At 35.8% G+C, this 18,548-nt stretch overlaps 1 protein-coding gene across 5 annotated transcripts in view; it reads left to right on the plus strand.

Moving 5' to 3' along the window:
* The window catches only part of ELF1 (E74 like ETS transcription factor 1), a 106,295-nt gene that overhangs the window by 38,819 nt on the left and 48,928 nt on the right, over positions 1 to 18,548 (plus strand). Inside the window, exon 1 of one of the 5 annotated variants that reach the window (XM_038569668.1) lies at positions 18,248 to 18,308. The exons of the other annotated variants lie outside the window; for them this stretch is intronic. The gene's annotated coding sequence lies outside the window, so the exon portion shown is untranslated. Of the gene's footprint in view, positions 1 to 18,247; positions 18,309 to 18,548 lie in introns of those variants that run through there. 5 annotated transcript variants of the gene reach the window in all.

The raw sequence follows: 18,548 nt of genomic DNA on the forward strand, positions 1-18,548 counted from the left end.
TGAAATTTAAGAAAATAAATAGTTTTACTCTTCATCAAGGATCTTCTTAAGTGAAACTGCCTTCTTTTAAATATGAGTGCCTAGTGGTAAAGAATACAATGACTAGGATGGTTTGGTGACATAGCCCTGATTCATGCTAAGGAACTAACTTACACATCCACTTTTGCTTTTGCACTATTAGTACAAATATGAACATCGTGAGAAAAGGCAAATAGTACCCTAGTATTTATGAAAATAGTTTTGACCTCATGAATTCTCTGAAAGGGTTTCTGGATCCTCTGTGGGTCTGAGGATTACATTTTGAGGATCATTGTAATATGATAACATTAGAAATAGTCCAAATGTCCAAAAATGGGGCTTGGTCAAATAAGTGATGGTACTTCTACACAATTATATGATAGAAATATAAATTTGTGAAAGTTTATGTTAAATATAAGCTTATTATACAGTATTTTTCTGTATTGGGTGCCTCTCTAATGAGGAAATAAGTGTTTCTCGAAGAAAGTGAAGGTGCTGGTTCTAACACTCAACATTTTCCATTTAGTTGATGGTTTTGTGATTAAGGAAAGGAAAATTAAAAGGCAGGAAGGCAGTTGTTGGCTTCTTTTCCAGTCTGAAGGATTTCTATGTAGTAACTTTGAGTTTAATTTTCAATGTAAAAAGGAATTGGCAGTGGTATCAATCATTTTTAAATGCTTTATAGAAATAGATGAAATAGCCCTTCAAATTCAATTCTTCCTGTAGATTCACTTCCTCATTTGGCATTTTCTGACTTACATTTTTTTTTACTGTGTTCTTAATTGGGAGAACTTTGAGTTGCTGTATATTACTTAGCTTCAGAGTGAATTAAAGAAATAAAGTTTCTAAAACAAACATAGAGATTTTCTCATTGCAGTTTAGAACATCATGCTAAGGGAACCATCACTGTGTCAGTGGCACCTTTTAGGTAAGTCAGAAAGAGACTGTTTGGGTTAAACCTCCAGGCTTCTTGTTAAGATCTCTACGCATGGTGTTCTTAAGAGGAATCATGTATGTTCTGCAGAAAGAACACTTTCCGTGAGAGGCATCATTGAACATAGGCTGCTGTCTAGATCTTAGATATTTCTAATATAATGGAAGCCTAATAACCATAACTAGTCTTCAGTAATAATGCTTTTCTGAGCACTAAATTCTAGAGAATGTTTAATGTTTAAAATTCCTTTTCAAATAATCTAGGTGGGTTTTTTTTTTAAGTGATTTTCTTTATTCATGAGAGACACAGAGAGAGAGGCAGAGGGAGTAGCAGGCTTCCTGTGGGGAGCCCAGTGCAGGACTCGATCCCAGCACCCTTGGATCACACCCTGAGCCGAAGGTAGACGCTCAACAACTGAGCTACCCAGGCATCCCAATCTTTGTGTTTATTCAAAAATTTGTGTCTTGTTAAAGTATGGTGGGATAATATATATGGTATGATTCTATTTATGTAAAGTTTAAAATACTACTACACAAAACACATATATACTACATACATACTAGAGCCTAAGGAAAAATAACGGGAAGATTTTAGACTTAAGTTAGAGTAATTGATGTTATGTGTGTGTGTTTTAAAGCCTTTATTTTTTTGAAAGATTTAGTCTAGAGAGGAAGAGAGGAAAAGGGAGAGAGAATCTCAAGCAGACTCCCTGCTGAATGTGGAGCCCCACAAGGGGCTCCATATCATGACCCCGAGATCATGACCCGAGCTGAAATCAAGAGTCAGATGTTTAACTGAGTCACTCAGGTGCTGCAATGTTATGTGTGTTTTAATTTCAGAAACTGTTTGAAACACTTTCATTTAAAAATGGATGATTTATTTTATAAATGTAGATGTTTTGTTTGATCCTTTGATCTGTGAATCAGAGACAAATTTATGTATTATTGTAATTCATAACCTGTTAGTCTCAGGAATAAGCTGAAAGGAAGTATAATATACACCTGCCCTTGGTAGAATCAAGGGCAAACAGTTGCAAATCATTGTTAGCACATTTGATTTTTGAGATTACTCATTTTAGGAGCATGGTACCATGCTTAAAGTTGACTATTAAGTGCATACTAAGTTCTGTTTAGGAAACAGGTCACAGGAAGCTCAACATGGGCTTATGTGTAGTAAAATATTGAACATTGACCTAGAGAGGAATAGCACTAAAACCTGGTGAAATTGTAGTTGTGGTAGTAGATAGTAAAAATAGACCAAGATGAATGGAGAAGATGGTTGCATTGTGCCCAAGATTTTATAGAATATGAGGCATATGAATGATGAATTGAGGCGATACTTAAGCATTATTAGTTTGGAAGGCAGCTAGATATGATGAAAGTAAGCATCTCTACGTATTAGTTATAGTTAATTGGGAGTTTGCTTAAAGTGACAGCAGTAAGAATTCACCTTTTGAGAACAGACTTTCATTTAGTTTGTATATAGTTGAGAGTTGAACATAAATGAGTAAATAATGTTAGCCAAGTTCTGGATATATAGGGAAGTGGGCAAGGAGTAGAGACTGTTTAGGGGCAGAGGGGACACAAATTATAATCTGGGAAGAGTACTGGCAAACCATGGTGACCAAAGATCAAAGAGGCAAGTTATCTGTCCTGCTTTGTTTTGAGTTGATTGCTTGAAGATTGATTTTATTTTTTTTTAAGGTGGTACTTATCTTTCAGTTATCCAGGTGGTCAAATGTTATTTATCTAACCAGTTTGAGGGCTTATTCTGTTGCTCAGACACTTGATTTTTCTACTCAGTCATTGTGGTTTTTAAGTCTGAATTTGTAAGATGTTTACTCCTCTAAGAATACTTTTACAGAAAACTATAATGAGTTTTTGTATGCATAATGAACTTAGATCCCAACCTCAAAATAGCCTTATTTGCTGTTTTCATAAACACTCTTCACATTCCTATGTTATAGTTGACCATACTTTTATACATTTTCTCATAAACTATTGGACTATTTATAAAACAAGACATAAAGATGTAGCAGGGAAGGCAGGAAATACTTGACATTTGTATGCCATATCTTGTTTTCTGCTTCCTGTCAGTTAAACCACGATGAGAGGAACAGAGACACAGATGTACAATTGCTACTTTAATTTCCCATTAGGGAGACCTGTTAAACATAAAGTTTGTTTCATTAAACTTTTGTCACTCGTTGATTCTAGGTATGTTGTAGGTTTGTTTTGTATTATGTGGATTGTAAGATTACAATTAGATGTTTGACATAGAAAATATAAATTTTACATAATTAAAATGTGTTTAGTTTTGTGAAATTTTTATAGGTCATAAAGGATTGGCTTTCAAATTTGTATGTATGATGTACATTCACTGTGAAGTGAAATAAGCTAGTATTTTGATCTCAAAATTTTAGTTTTTTATTTTAGTATTTAAGCATTAATTTATTTTTGTTTTGGCATATACAAATTCTTTAAAACATTTTAAGCATTTTATGGTACAACTTTAAGATGACAAAAGGAAGATCACAGAGCTTGACTTAAACTCAAGAAAATATAGTAGATCGAAGAACTAGGATTTGAATACGTGTCTTCTGATAAGGTCCTCTGGCCTTTTAGGGAAGTTTGTTTTCATTAAATTGCTATTTCACTTATTATTCAGTGATTCAGACTTTGAAGTTTACCTTTGCCTAGTCTACCTGGAATATCCCTCCCCCCCACACCCCCCCGCTTCCCCGTCACATTATCTCTACTTTGAAAAAAAGAGATGCTGCTTATGCCTAAAGAAATGGCCCACATGTCACTTCCTTGTGAAGTTTTTCAGGTTCTCACAGGTATTTATCTCTTTCTCGCTATTCCCTTAACACTTGGTTGACTTAATTATTTACATTGTTCTGTAGTTATCTGTTTATATACTTTTTTTTCTTGCTTTAGTTGATGAACTACTTCATTTTTTGTGTACCTAGTATCTAGCATATAATAGATCTTATAAATACTTCTTAGAGGAATAAATACATGCTTGATAAGTGTTCTCTTCATTCTAGAAACAAAAAGCTGATTAAGAACTACAGTGTTTCTTTATGGTTTATTTGTAAGAAACAGTTTCATTGTAAGTTTTCTTTCATGCTTCTGCCTTCCCCCTGTTTATTTTTGCTGTTTATAGAAATAAAGTATCTTAATGAAATTATTAGTGTTTTCAGCATAGGTGAAAATGATGATTATATATTGTTTCACTGAAAAATATATCTGAGAATACCTTCGTTATCACTGATTGCTAACCATCAGAAATCTTATACTTTTGTCTTTAGATTAATCCGGAGAAAATGTCTAGCTCTTCATTACAATTTTCCTAATTTCTCCACTGAATAAAAGGAATAATTCCCTTAACTACTTCTTGCTTCTCCGTTTTCTCTGTTCTTGTTCTAAGTCTTGTTACTTCAGTGATTTGGGGCTAGAATTCTAAGTTAGTCTTATTGTCAACAAAGCAGTATTCTTAGAAGTAGGATTTTAGTTTAGACCTGTTTTAAAATATCTTTTAAAAGTTCATGTATTAACAGTTTTTTTCCAGCTGAAAATTAATGTAGATCACTATCTTATTTTTAAAAATTAAATTAATGTAGATTACTATATTATTTTAAAAAATCAAATTTATTTATTTATTTATGATTTTAATTTATTTATTCATGAGAGACACAGAGAAAGAGAGAGGCAGAGAGAGAGGCAGAGACGCAGGCAGAGGGAGAATCAGGCCCCATGCAGGGAGCCTGATGTAGGACTCCATCCCAGGCCTCCAGGATCAGGCCCTGGGCTGAAGTTTGGCACTAAACCGCTGAGCCACCTGGGCTGCCCTAAAAATCAATTTAAATGATCAAATAAAAAATACAGTCAAATCTAAGGATTCAGATCTGCTGTTTGAAGACTAAAGGAAAAATTAAAAACTTATATGAATTTCACTTGTTAAGGGGTTTCAAAAGAACCAATGAAGTTGTTCTTGTGTTTATTAAAACCTACCTTTAAAAAAAACTGACTTGGGCTAGACATGTGGAAAATAGTTCATAGGCTTGTTGAGTGTTCTTTTACATGTGGGGCTTCCCATTTTTGCCCCATTTGTTTGCAGTATTTTTGTGTTTGTGTTTTTCTGTGTTTGAGTCAGAAAATACATGTATATATGTCGCTTTGACCATAGTCAGTAAAGCCTAGTGCAGCACCAGTTTGTTCTAGCAGGTGAGTACATCATGTAAAAATCTGCGAAATGCTAAAGCAGACCTACGAACACACTAATTCTTTATTGTTTTAATGGAGAATTACAGTAAGTAAATATTTTTTATTAACAAAATATAGTGTCCTTTGATCTTGTGGCCTAATTTGACTTTCAACACAACGTACTTGTAATATGCTTTTAAATTATGTTAATAAAGAACATATAGAAAAAGTTGATGTAAGTCTTATTCTCAGGTTGTTTGTAACCTTAAGAGATGGGGACATAGTAAATAATTGTGGAATAACATAGGAGAATAAGCTTTGTTTCTGCACCTGCTATGTTATTTATATTATTGCGATCAGCATTTGTCTTAGGTGGTAGACTGTGATGGCTCATAGGGCAAGACTGCGTCTTAGCCACTGCTTTTTCCCTGTCCTCCTCCCTTAACCCACCGGAATCTGGCAGATTGGTCTCTGTGAGTGCTTGTTAAATAAATAAAAGAATATCGATAGTGCAGATACGATTTCTGAAGTTCATCTAGTATATAGGAAGACAATACAGGGAAAATTTTCCTCCTCTTCCTTGAAGTGTTTATATTTGTAAAGAGAATGCTTTTAAAAATCCCAGTATACTCTATTATTGTTAAATTTCAGCCCATTCAAAGTCAAAATAAAAATTAAAGTGAAATAGAGGCCCTCGGGTTATCTCCATCTAGGTTCATCAGCTTTGCCTTGAAGAAACCTGCCTTTGGGTTTAGCTATAGTTCTCCCCCCATCTCCACGCCCACCCCAGGTCTTCGCTTACCCTCTTCCTGTGTACTTAAATTTGTCTTAAAGATGCAGCATTTCTCCCACAACTCACAATCTTATATTTTCTGCCCAGTTGTTGGGGGTTAGGAGATAGTGGGACATAGACATGGAAGGAGAGTGGCCAGAAGTTTCTATCTGGGTGTAAGGTAACAACCTGTATTGACTGACGACCTCACATTTTTAAAGCAGAATATTTTTTAGGGGAAACACTGTTCCCATTAAGATCACCAGATTGGATCAAGAGACAACAAGTATTAATGAGTATGTGGAGAAAAAGGAACCCTTGTGCACTGTTGGTGGGAATGCAAACTGCTACAGCTACTGTGGAGAACAGTATGGAGCTTCCTCAAAAAGTTAAAACTAGAACTGACCTATGATCCAGTAATCACACTACTGGGTATTTACCCCCAAAATACAAAACACTAATTCAGAGTAATTCAGAGAGACATTGCTTCCCTGTGTTTATCACAGCATTATTTACAATAGTCAAATTGTGGAAGTAGCCCAAGTGCTCATCAGTAGATGAATGGATAAAGAAGAGGTGATACATACACACACACTCGCGTGTGCGTGCACACACACACACACATATACCCTGGAATATTACTCAGCCATAAAAAAGAATAAAATCGTGCCATTTCCAACAACATGAATGGAACTAGAGGCTATAATGCTAAATGAAATAAATTAGAGAAAGACAAACACCATATGGTTTCACTCATGTGGAATTTAAGAAACAACAGCAAACAAAGGAAAAAAAGAACGAGATAAACCACAAAACAGACTCTGTGGGGAACAAACTGAATGTGGTTACCAGAAGAGAGATGGGTGGGATGATGGGTGAAATAGGAAGGAAAAAAAAGATAGCTAGATTAGAAGCCTCACAAAGGCAGAAGTTTTGGTCTATTTTGTTCACCACTATATTTGTAGCATCTAGAACAGAGTCTTGACATATTGTAGGTGCTCAGTGGATATTTGTTAAATGCATGAGAAGGTGAATAGCATGAACTGAAGTCAGACATGTGCTTAGACTCTCCAAACACCTTGAGCATTCATTTGGCAGATATTTATCATGAACCATCTGTATAGGGTAGGGGAGTTATAGTAGTGACTGTGATCAGGTCCCTGCCCTTACGTGTTTGACTCCCCCAATCCTTGTATCCTTGTGTAAATAAAGTGAGGTAGATATTACTGGTAGGAAGATTAAATAACAGATAGTGAAGTACTTAGCAGAGGGCCTGGCACACACAAATGGTAGCAATTACTTTCTTCCATATATTGTTTTGTAATTTGTTAATCATTTCTTAAGCTCCTTGAGGATAAGTGTCATGGTTTCTTATGTCTTGTTAAAAATATAAGTGGTTGGGGTGCCTGGGTAGCTTGATTGGTTAAGCATCTGCCTTTGACTCAGGTCATGATCCTGGGATCCAGCGTGAGCTCCCTGCTCAGTCGGGGGCTGTAGGGGGTGTCATCTGCTTCTCCCTGTCCCTGTGCCCCTGCCCCCTGTTTGTTTTCTCTCTCTCTCAAATAAGTAGATAAAATCTTTTAAAAAAAATAAAATCAGGGATCCCTGGGTGGCACAGTGGTTTAGCACCTGCCTTTGGCTCAGGGCGTGATCCTGGAGACCCGGGATTGAGTCCCATGTCGGGCCCGGTGCATGGAGCCTGCTTCTCCCTCTGCCTATGTCTCTGCCTCTCTCTCTCTCTCTCTCTCTCTCTCTCTCTCTCTGTGTGACTATCATAAATAAATAAAAAGTTAAAAAAAATAAAAATAAAATCATCAATGGTTGTTATAAATGTTTAAGAATTAAGTAAAGTAGTACGTATGTTAATGGTAAAACACTTTTTAGGTATGACATATTACTAACAAATTATAACATAAATAAACCTTGTTATGCTGTTTTATAATTTCTGGATGTGTCTTTATGCAGAAGTAGATTTAAAAATCTAATAAGTGTATGGGCGCTGGCTGGCTCAGTCAGCAGAGTGTGCAACTTTTAATCTCAGGGCTGTGGGGTTGAGCCCCATGTTGGATGTAGAGATTACTTAAAATCTTTTAAAAAATCTAATAAGTGCCTATTACATCTATGAAGGTGACTTTGAATTCTTGAACTTTGCAAGAGTAACACAAAGCCATGAAGTAGAAAATACCTTTATTAAAGAGCCAGGTTTAATACACTGTCACTTAGTCAACTCCGTGTTTTCACAGGAGCACCTATCTTTTGGATATCTCTGGAAGAAATTCCAGATTCCTTGGATGTTGGTGATAGCAGTCTCTATTAAGTGACTAAGAAATGTGCATTTGTCATGAGTATCCTGTCTTTATTCATTGAGTAACGAAATCAGCATCATCTGTTTAAAATCTTATTCAATAGTAATAACTAAATGACAAGATACAATCATCTGTAGACTCAACTAGTTCACATATTTCAAAGTTTCACTTGTATTCAGATGGATGTAGGGCAGTTTTGATGTTCGGTTGAATAACTTGTAAGAAAGGTTATGTGGTAGTGTCAGTATCCTTTTGAAAATCTTTTTTTCCTATTTCCTCCCTCTTCCAATCCTTAGACGAAGAATAAAAACTTGAAGTAAATTAGTTAAGTGAATTTTGTTTTAAGCAATTTTGCAGCACTGTAGGCAGTTTAAAAACCATTGTCAAGAATCTCTATTATAAGTAATTAATGAAGAATTTAAGGAGGGCAGTTTACACACTGGTGCCTGGAAGTTGTCTGTGTAGCAGTCGAACAATGGAATGTTTGTTTAAGCTGTTCTCATCATTTTTTGATGGTAGTTACCAGATCCCACGTATGTTACTTACATTGGGCTTTATAATCATAGGGACCATACTCTGTTGTTGCAACTTGATTTGAAAACCTCCGGGAACTTTCTACCTCTTCCCAAATCAAGGGTAAATACTACTCTCTGACTTTCGAGACTCCATAATTTGGTTAAGCAAAACCATTACTTTGCTTATTTAAATACATTTTCTACCATTTCCCATTGACACCTCTTAGCTCCTGTCAAGCTGTTAATTGTCTTCAAATTTACTTTGGTCAGTTTTGATTCTCTGCATTCTTCTGTGTCTCGGCATTCAGACAAGTGCACATACACTTGCTCACGCATGCTAGACTCTACTTTTTCCTTTTCCTTAGTGTTTTCACATCCTACTACCTCCCTTTAAGATTGACTTTAGGTCCTTCATTGTCTATGGATGTTTATCCATCACCTCTTCTGAAATGGCTGTAGTACTAACCAGCTTTAAGAGCATTTAATTGCATACTAGCTTTTCAAGTTCAGTTACTGTCTCTTTTGGTCTTGTTTCCTGAACTAGATTATATAATTCATGGGAACAAGGCCCTGTGTTATCTTTTTGTATTTACCAAGGGTACTGAGTTTAGGGAATTCAGTAAATATTCATCAACTTTTTACCAGTAAGTCAATCAGTAGAAGTATAGTTTCTTTAGAAAATGGATGTTGAAGGATCTTCTGATTAGGTCTGGTTATATATCAGGTAAGCATAACGAAACTGTTTCCTCTCACCTAATGCAAGATGTTGATGCATTTCAATTAACAGTAACTGAAATGGATTCATATGACTTTAAAAATTGAGTGAGCAATTATATAATGAAATATAGAAGGGCCTAAAATTTTAATTTTTCTGTATTATAAATCTTCACATTTCTTAGGAATATTTAAAGTTTGCTTCTAAGATATGTACAGTAGGAAGATAAAAGGCTACATGTGGAATTTATAAATATTGCATATCTATATTTAAGTGTGTATGTTACAGTACTAAGCTCCTGTCCTTCTACTTTCTTATCTCTCATCTTGTGATTTTGTTGTGTGTAGTTTTTTGGTGCTATTGAATTTAGAATCTTAGGTGATTGCCAGATAGCTGAGAGGATGATCATAGAAAGAATCCCATTTTAAGGATCTTGATATAGAACACTGGAATTATTTGATTAAATTCAGACTTATTTAAGATAATTTTCTATTTTTTAAAGAAGAAAAGAGATAATGCTATGAAAAACAGTAGATCATTAGGTTATTAGAGGTCTTGTCACATGTGGGGAGCAGGAAGTTTTGTGCACAAGGAATCTTAAAATCCATCAAATTAGTAACTTGGGAAAGGTGAAAATGTTTTGCTTCTCTGGAGTTTATACTCTTTTAATTTTTCTGTAAAGATTTTATTTATTTGACACAGAGAGAATGAGAGCGTGCACACAAGCAGGGGGAGCAGCAGGCAAGGGGAGAGGGAAAAGCAGGTTTCCCTCTGAGCAAGAAGCCCAGTATGGGGCTGGATCCCAGAATCCTGGGATCATGACCTAATCTAGATGCTTAACTGACTGAGCCACTCAGACACCTCTGGAGTCTATATTCTTTTAAGTCTATTCCCACTGTGATTTTGAAGAGGACCCTAAAATGCCACAGCTATAAAAGATTGTGATCATGTAAGAAAGATCAGGATTGATCATGTCAGTGAGCACAGAGAGAAGACTGGAAAAGGGTGGCGTATAAAGGATTAGGGTGAGGGAGGATGGGAGCAGGGATAATTTTGGCTTCTTTAATACTGGGATATGGTTGGGGAGACCATGAAGACTATAAAACGCAGAAATGCTGGAATACCTTTCTCTGAGATGAGAGTAAAGAGTAGTAAAATTGTGGCAGAGGTACTCTTAAATTTGATCCGTGGAATATTCCCATTCACTCTTTCAGTCCTTACTCTGTTCAGATAATTCTGTTTTACAAATCTGACCGCTCTGATTTTTCTCATTCCTTTTGCAACAAAGGAAGATCCCCACTAATGGATTTGACGTTTTTCCTATAGATAGTGGAGGCCTCTGATTAGTTTTGAGTAAAGAAGTAGGGTTGCTGATATTTTTGCTTAAGTGCTCCTGTTTGCTGGATGAAGAACCCCTGGGGGAAGTTAGGATAAAAGTGGGTAAGCTTGGAGGGACAGTGTGTCTATCCTTAAGAGTGAAACTTCTTATGATGATACAGTTTCTTCTAGAAGAGTGTTTTGTGAGAGTTGGAGGGTAGGTTTGTCATGGAGCAGAATCTCCTGGGGGACCTTTATCTATTCCTGGCTTTTCTCCTACAGTCTGGGCTAGATTGAAACACTTCCCGATGGAAAACCTGTTGTGTGCTCAGATGGGAGAACCACTGCTCTAGAGTGCATCTTCTAAGAGGATGAATATATTAACTAGGGGAATAAACAACTACAGAAATGAAACAGAATTTCCCTGCAAGTAGATTCTTGTTTGTTATAAAGAGAACATTTTCAAACTGCCAACTGGTTTTGCTGATAAGCACATTTACACGTTTGTGTTCCCTGGATAGGTATGTTTTTGTTTCAGGTTTTGGGTGCTGGAAGGAAGAAAGTTCCTTTAGTTTATCTGTATAATAAAAAGCACCAATTAATGACATTTTGATAGTTATCACTTTTAACCATTTTGAAAAGGGAAAGGAATTAAATTTTTTTAGGGCCAAAGTTAAAACAATATCTAATTACTGTTGGATATTTCTCTTTGGTTTTACATTCTCTCGTTTTCAGAATACACTCAACAAAAGGGTTAATCTTAAAGCCACAGGTATTGACAGGTCTAGGTACGCTGTTTTGCAAGGTGCTATAAATGCTGCCTGAATGTAACCTGACACCAGGTAGGCCCAAGTGGCCAAGGATGGAAAGTGGAGAACAATGTGAAAGAACCGGAATTTCAGGTCCAGGCAGTGAGTAATTGCAGCCTGCCCTCTGAGTCCTGGAACTGAACATCTGGGAGTCAGCAAAAAGACGAAAGCTTAGAGAAGTCAGCTTGCTTGGCTTGATCATACTGACTGTGTGTGTGTTTTTACCCTAACATAGTTGAGGTAAGGTGAACTTATTCAGGTCTCCAAGGCCTGCTTTGCATATATCACTAGAAGCCTGACTGAAGTTTTCTATACAAAAAACATCAATTTGGGCATGATTCACACAAAAATAAAATTGTACTTTTGAAAAAAGTTCTGGGTACTTCAGTTCCCCTGTCTTCCCTGGACCCCCTCAAATTGCAATGAAAGATGCTTAGGGCAGGATAGCTATTTAGAAGATACTGGTGGTAATATACATGTGGTACTTGTCGGATTTCAAGGACATATTTTAAAATTTCTCCTAAATTTTCTTAAATTCCTTGAATATTTGAAATAAATGGTAGGGAAATGGAAACTTTTTTTTCTTTCTTTTACTTTTCTTTTTTAAAACATCTTCTTTTTGAATTAAATTGTGGGAACCCTGAATGCAGTGGGAATGATTTATTCCTCTTGTGACATTAACTTGTGTTTTTTTAACTTCTGTGTTGTATACAAAGTACATGAATTAGGGCTATAGGGTGAGATTTATTTTACAATTGGTACCTGACTCCTGCTTTTTTTCCCTCCCCTCCTCTCCCCTCCCCCTTCCCCTCCATCCATCTCTTTTTCTTTTTCTTTTTCTTTTTTTTTCTTTTTCTTTTTTTCTTTTTTCTTTTTTCTTTTTTCTTTTTCTTTTTCTTTTTCTTCTTTTCTTTCTTTCTTTCTTTCTTTCTTTCTTTCTTTCTTTCTTTCTTTCATCTTTCTATCTATCTATCTATCTATCTATCTATCTATCTATCTCAGTAGGAACTGAGAAACTACCCTTGTCTGAGGAAGTTCAAATCTGGTTACTTAACTGTAACTACATTTTGGTGTGTCTTTTAAATCATTTTTCCCATATTCACATTTTTTAAAATGTAAGTGATAAAAATACTATATTCAAAGAAGTAGCAAGAATAGTATTAGTTAAAATTTATTTTAACGTATTTTCATGGGCAGCCTGGGTGGCTCAGCGGTTTAGTGCCGCCTTGGGCCCTGGGCATGATCCTGGAGTCCCATGTCAGGCTCCCTGCATGGAGCCTGCTTCTCCCTCTGCCTGTGTCTCTACACATACACCCCCCCCCCCTCCCCCGCACTCTCTCTCTCTCTCTCTGTGTCTCTCATGAATAAATAAATAAAATCTTTTTAAAAAAAGTATTTTCATGAATTATTAGGTTGTGGGAGCTTTTTATAAAAAGGCTTATTAATGTTTTCAGTTTCTAGGCTGAGTGAAGGTAAAGCAAATGGTATGATATGATAGAGTTTGGAAAAGAACAATAATAGTAAAACTTTAAGATTTAGAACAATTATAGAAAAACCTATAAACCCCTCTACTTAAAGTTGTTCCGGGTAAAAATATGATTGAAAATGACTTAGCATGTATCAAAGGATACATGGAACAGTGTAGAGACCTTTGCTGCAGATCCTTCTACAAGAGATTTCTTCTTTTCCAGATACCCTGCTAAAGAACAATACTGATGACATTCTATTAATGTAGATATAGGGACATGAGTAGAAAACAGAGCTGGGAATTTGGCCTCTTTTGCTTTCTTTGCTATGGTCGTTGTGACTTTGGATAAGTCAGATTATGCTCGGCCCAGATTCTGTAGCTGGTTAATGAATGTGTTGTTTTAGGTAATCCTTAGATTTTTTCAGTTCTAAATTGTGTGACTCCACGCTTTTTAGATTGAGAACCAGCTGGCCCTGGGATAATTGTACAGAATTTATCTTGGTACTGCTGATTTATTATTTTCATTTCTTCTGGAAGTTCACGTGTAAAGCGTTCTACTATATTAGAAAACAAATGACGAGGCCTGACTATAGTATATTGCACAAGAATCCCAGTCATTACAGTTTATGGGTTTATTGCTTGCTTCTCATCATATTTGCATAGCTTCTGTTATTTACGGTTTCTTTTCTTACTCGGTTTCCTTTAATTTGTATTGTATTCGTCTAAGGTAATGTTTTTTCTAAATATGCTTGCTTTTCCTATGATTAGTATGTCTATATGTTGAAAAGGACCTTTTTATTAGGTTCCCACTTCATATAATAATACTTACCGTTCAGATACTTGGCATCTGGGGTTACTACAGGGTTCCCATCTTTAGATACTTTCAGCTTTATAAACATGTATATATACATAAACATAAGCACTGTCTGAATACTTTATTAAAGGTAATCTTTCAAGCACCACGTTGCTCTAAGCTGGTGTATTTTACCTCTTTTGGGCTAGAATTGTTTAATCTAAAACATTTTTGTCATATCTTTTATTTACTAATTTTCATTTTAAGTATAGTAAATGGTAGCCTGGTAACATCCAAAGGGTAGTGGGGATTTGTTTTTAAATATCATTATGAATTAATAGATTTTTAGGCCCCTGTGTTTAAAGCCCTCTTGAAGAAAACTTAAATTTGTGTTCAATCAGGGATCAGGAAAGCAGATAGGAGAAGTACTAAAAACTGATTTTAATTGTCATGTTTTTATGATACTCGTAATATTTTATAATAAATTAAACAAAAATGAACTGAGTTGGTTGTAGTAGCCATCAATGTGGCTGAGGGCTTTGTGTTTACAATCAGTAAATTCATTTTGTTTGGAACAGGGGCATAATGGAACTCTGTGTTAAGGGAAGCTTGCCAGACAGTGTGAGATCCTAGCTTAGAAGCAGCTGGATTTATCAAGTAGGTGCCAAATTTTCAGGCCCTGGAATAGAATTATACTTTTGTTGATAATGGGCTATCTAGTATTCTTTGTTGGAGCAAATAACTGTAGTTAAGGAGACTTCCAGAGAGGATGGAAATGACATTTAAGGAGTAATCAGTTATATGGCTCACACCTGTTATGATTCTCTTGCATTGTACTGAGACTATAATGAAGCTAATGTTTATGGAACAAAAGTTATGTGCCAGACATTCTGTACATGGATTTTGCATCCCATCTTCCCAGCATCTATAGATTTTGGTGTTATATATTGTACCTGTTTTAGAGAAAGGAGAGAGCAACACTAAGTAACTTGTCCAAGGTCACAGTGCTGAAGATTCAAACCTAGGTGGTCTGACTCCAGAGCTTGTGTTCTTTTAACTGTTTTTGTTCCTTTATTATTTGACCTTACATCTGCAGCTTATTAGTAATAACAGATTAGCAACCTTATTGTTAAGACCCTCCTGTGGCATGTCTCCTTAAAGAATAAGAAATGTGATCCTGACACAGTTAAAAGACATGAGAGCCAGCTTGGGGAGTTTCTACTCTTTGGTGGATGCTCAACTAGATGCATCTCAAAGTGGTGCAAATATGTTAACTGTTTATGTCTATGCTGGATAAACAATTTTCACTTATATTTTTTCTTATTTCATAAAGAGTAAATGATATTTTGAAAATGCAATAGGTTTGAGAATTTCTAATGAAGCAGAGTGTTCCTGAATATAATACATATAGTTAATGGTTATAATACACATAGTTAATGAAGACCTTCTAGTTTGTTTTAGGGTAAAGCAAAAAAAAAAACACAAAAAAAAACCCACCTTTTTTCTTTTCAATCTGAGTACCCTATCTTTTTCATACTAGAGCAACTTTGAGGAATAAAATAAGTTCAGTTTGGGACATGTTTTAGACATAATATAGTGACTTTGAGGGGCACTGGTGTGGACTTATCTAATAGTTCAGTGAATGGATTTGGAAGATCAGGAGCTGAACTCAAGATGGAAATCTATCTATCTATCTATCTATCTATCTATCTATCTATCTATCTAATCTATCTATCTCCATCCCCACCTGGGTGCTGTATAGCATGACCTGAGCAGGTCATGATCCTATGGTTGTGAAATCAGTCCCACATCGGGCTTCCCCCCTCACACACAGGGAAGCCTGCTTTTCCCTCTGCCTATGTCTCTACCTCTCTCTCTGTCTCTCACGAATGAATGAATGAACGAATAAATAAATAAATAAATAAATAAATAAATAAATAAATAAGAAATCTGTTTCAAACTATTAAAGCACAGCAGATTTGGGTAGAGGCAAGGCTGTGTACTGTTGCCCTGGACAGAGTCCTGATTTAGGAGGTGAGGGATCTCGTTGCGGTTGTGTTAAACTTTTAGATTGTGAGACCTTGGGCACAGGGACTCCGTTTACTCATGAAAAACCAAATCATTGATCTATATGTTCAGTCTCCTCTATTACTGAAAAGATTTTCGTGCAATGGGGCTTTGTTATTTAAGTATCCCTAATATGTATGGGTGATACCTTTAGATCCGGAATCAGAAAATTTCTTTCCAAGACCCATCTTGATGCTATAGGCTATGTAACTATGGAGAGAGAGAAGGAATGGGAAAGAGAGAAGACAGAGGATCAGAGGCCTAATTAGGCCAGCAAAATAATTCTGAAGCTTTTCTTTCACATTTTCAGTATATAAACTTCTATATGGAAATGATCATAAGCTACCCACTAGAGTGAAGGTGTCTGTTTCAATCCTAAAAGTGTGGCTTAGTGATCATGGACAGTCATTTCAGTTTTGGTTTATTACTCTTGATTGTTAGTGTGTATTGGAAGGTGTGGGCATGTTGATTGCTTGTACTTTGAGATTTTTGAAAAACATTTAATGTATAAGTGTGGAAACACTAGTAAGAAAAGGTACAGGACTGCAGTGGAAAAGAAAGTGAAACTTAACTTTACATAGACATGTTCACTTTGGTCACTGGTAGACTGTCACTTTGTATTTACAAATAAATGGATTTGAAATAGGCCTTTTGGAATCTAACCTTTACAGAGAAACTTTTGTTACCAGGAAACATCCATTAATTCTGGTTATACTTTCTTACTTGATTTTTCAAGTTTGGGAATAATGGTTTCCTCTTTAATCAAAAGTATTCGAGTTATTCTTGATAAAGTATGTATGTAGAAATAGCTTAACTAATGATAGATTTTTAAGCAATATCTGTCATTAACGTAATCCATTTTATTAAAGATTTTATTTGAGAGAGAGAGAGTGAGACCATACATGAGTGTGGGAGAGGCAGAAGGGGAGAAGCAGACTCCCCAGTGAGCAGGGAGCCAGACACAGGGCTGGATGCTTAACTCTAAGCCCCGCTGGTGCCCCAGTATAATCCTTTTTACTATTGCTTTGAACACACAAGTTTGGTAGGTACAGAAGGAATTTTAGACAATGGTTACTTACCCAGAGAGGTTTTGCTCTATCTATCTTGCTTCCTGGCATATTACTTTCGAAATAACAGGCATTTAACATTTATTCATTTGAATTAGGGGGGCATAATTTTCAAATGTAAGACAATGTACAGTTACTGCTAACTTAGTGGACAGTAAGTGCTGTATTTCTGAAGGGAGTGACCCAGATAGATGGAGGTGTAGGGATATTGGGAAGTTTACAAAAGAAATGGGACTTGAGTATTGACCAAGAAAAATGTGAATGAGTGCTAAGGGGAGAGTTATTCTGAAAATGGAGAATAAGAATTTAAGAAGAGAGTCAAGAATGAATGTAATTTGTATGAAGGAGCATAAGAAGGGGGCACCTGAGTGACTTAGTGTCTGCCTTGTGCTCAGGTCATGATTCCAGGAGGTCATTGCCAGGGTCTTGCCCTCATCCGGCTCTTTGCTCAGTTGGGGGGGTGTCTGCTTCTCTCTCTCTCTCTGTCCTTCCTCCCTGCATGTATTCTCTCTCTTCCTCCAGGTACAGTGCATTGCTCAAAAACTACCTGAATGTGCTAAAAATAAAAATGCTTTTCTAGTGTTGGAGTTGAACTCATTATTGAAAGAGGTGGGGTAGAGTAGGTGTGGGGGACTGCTGGGTTAGAATTCAGTTTAGTCAGTAGAAATACCACACAAATTGAATTCTTAACCCTTATTTTATTTTGATTCCCAGTTAGGAAAATTACAGCTATCCATGATGACCCCTAGAGTTCAGAGTATATAGGGAATCAACTTTACCAAATTTAGGAAATTGAATATTTAATTCCACTGGCACATGCTAGCTTAATTTAAGTTTTCAGGGAAACTAATTGACCAGCTCAGTCAGCTTCATTCCCTAACTTTCTCTTTAAAACTAAAATTGTAAATGCTTTTTCAAAGAACTAGACATTATTTAATGTGGTTATTTTTATAATCCTTGTCTTTTCATACCATATTTATAGCCATAAACATGAGTATGGTTCAGTATGTCATAACATTGTGATAAACTAAAAATTTTTTCCTTCTACTTTTGTTAGTATGGTAATTTTTTTTTTTTAAATAGGCAAACATCTTTGGCAGGCAGTTTTTAAGCATTTCTCCTTCCACTATGAAATTGTTTTCACTCTTAACTTGCGTTTCTGTTTTTCTACTATTGTAAAGTGCAGTTCTTTGCATGTTTTAATTTGCCATGACGTGGTCAAGTACCATTTCCTTCCTGTTGCTTACAAGCCTGTGCTAGAGATAAGGATACATTTCAGTGCATTAAAAAAGAAGCCACTGAAGACAGGCTTAAGCATGGTAAAACATTCTACTTATCAGAAAGCTTTTTAAAGAACAGAAAGAATGGACTTTAATTTCTGCTTATTTTTTAATGCTCTTAAGATAGTACTAAGCTTTAAATGTACTAGACAGATTTAAATTCTTATATATATTAGGCCTAACAAGGATACTGTATGAATGTTTCTCCTAAGGCAAAAATATACAGATGAAATTACTCATGTGGTTTGCTGGATTACTGGCAAGAAGGAAATTGTTTAT

This window comes from Canis lupus, chromosome 22 (genome assembly GCF_011100685.1).
Source record: "Canis lupus familiaris isolate Mischka breed German Shepherd chromosome 22, alternate assembly UU_Cfam_GSD_1.0, whole genome shotgun sequence".
In the NCBI taxonomy this organism is placed as follows: Eukaryota; Metazoa; Chordata; class Mammalia; order Carnivora; family Canidae; genus Canis; species Canis lupus.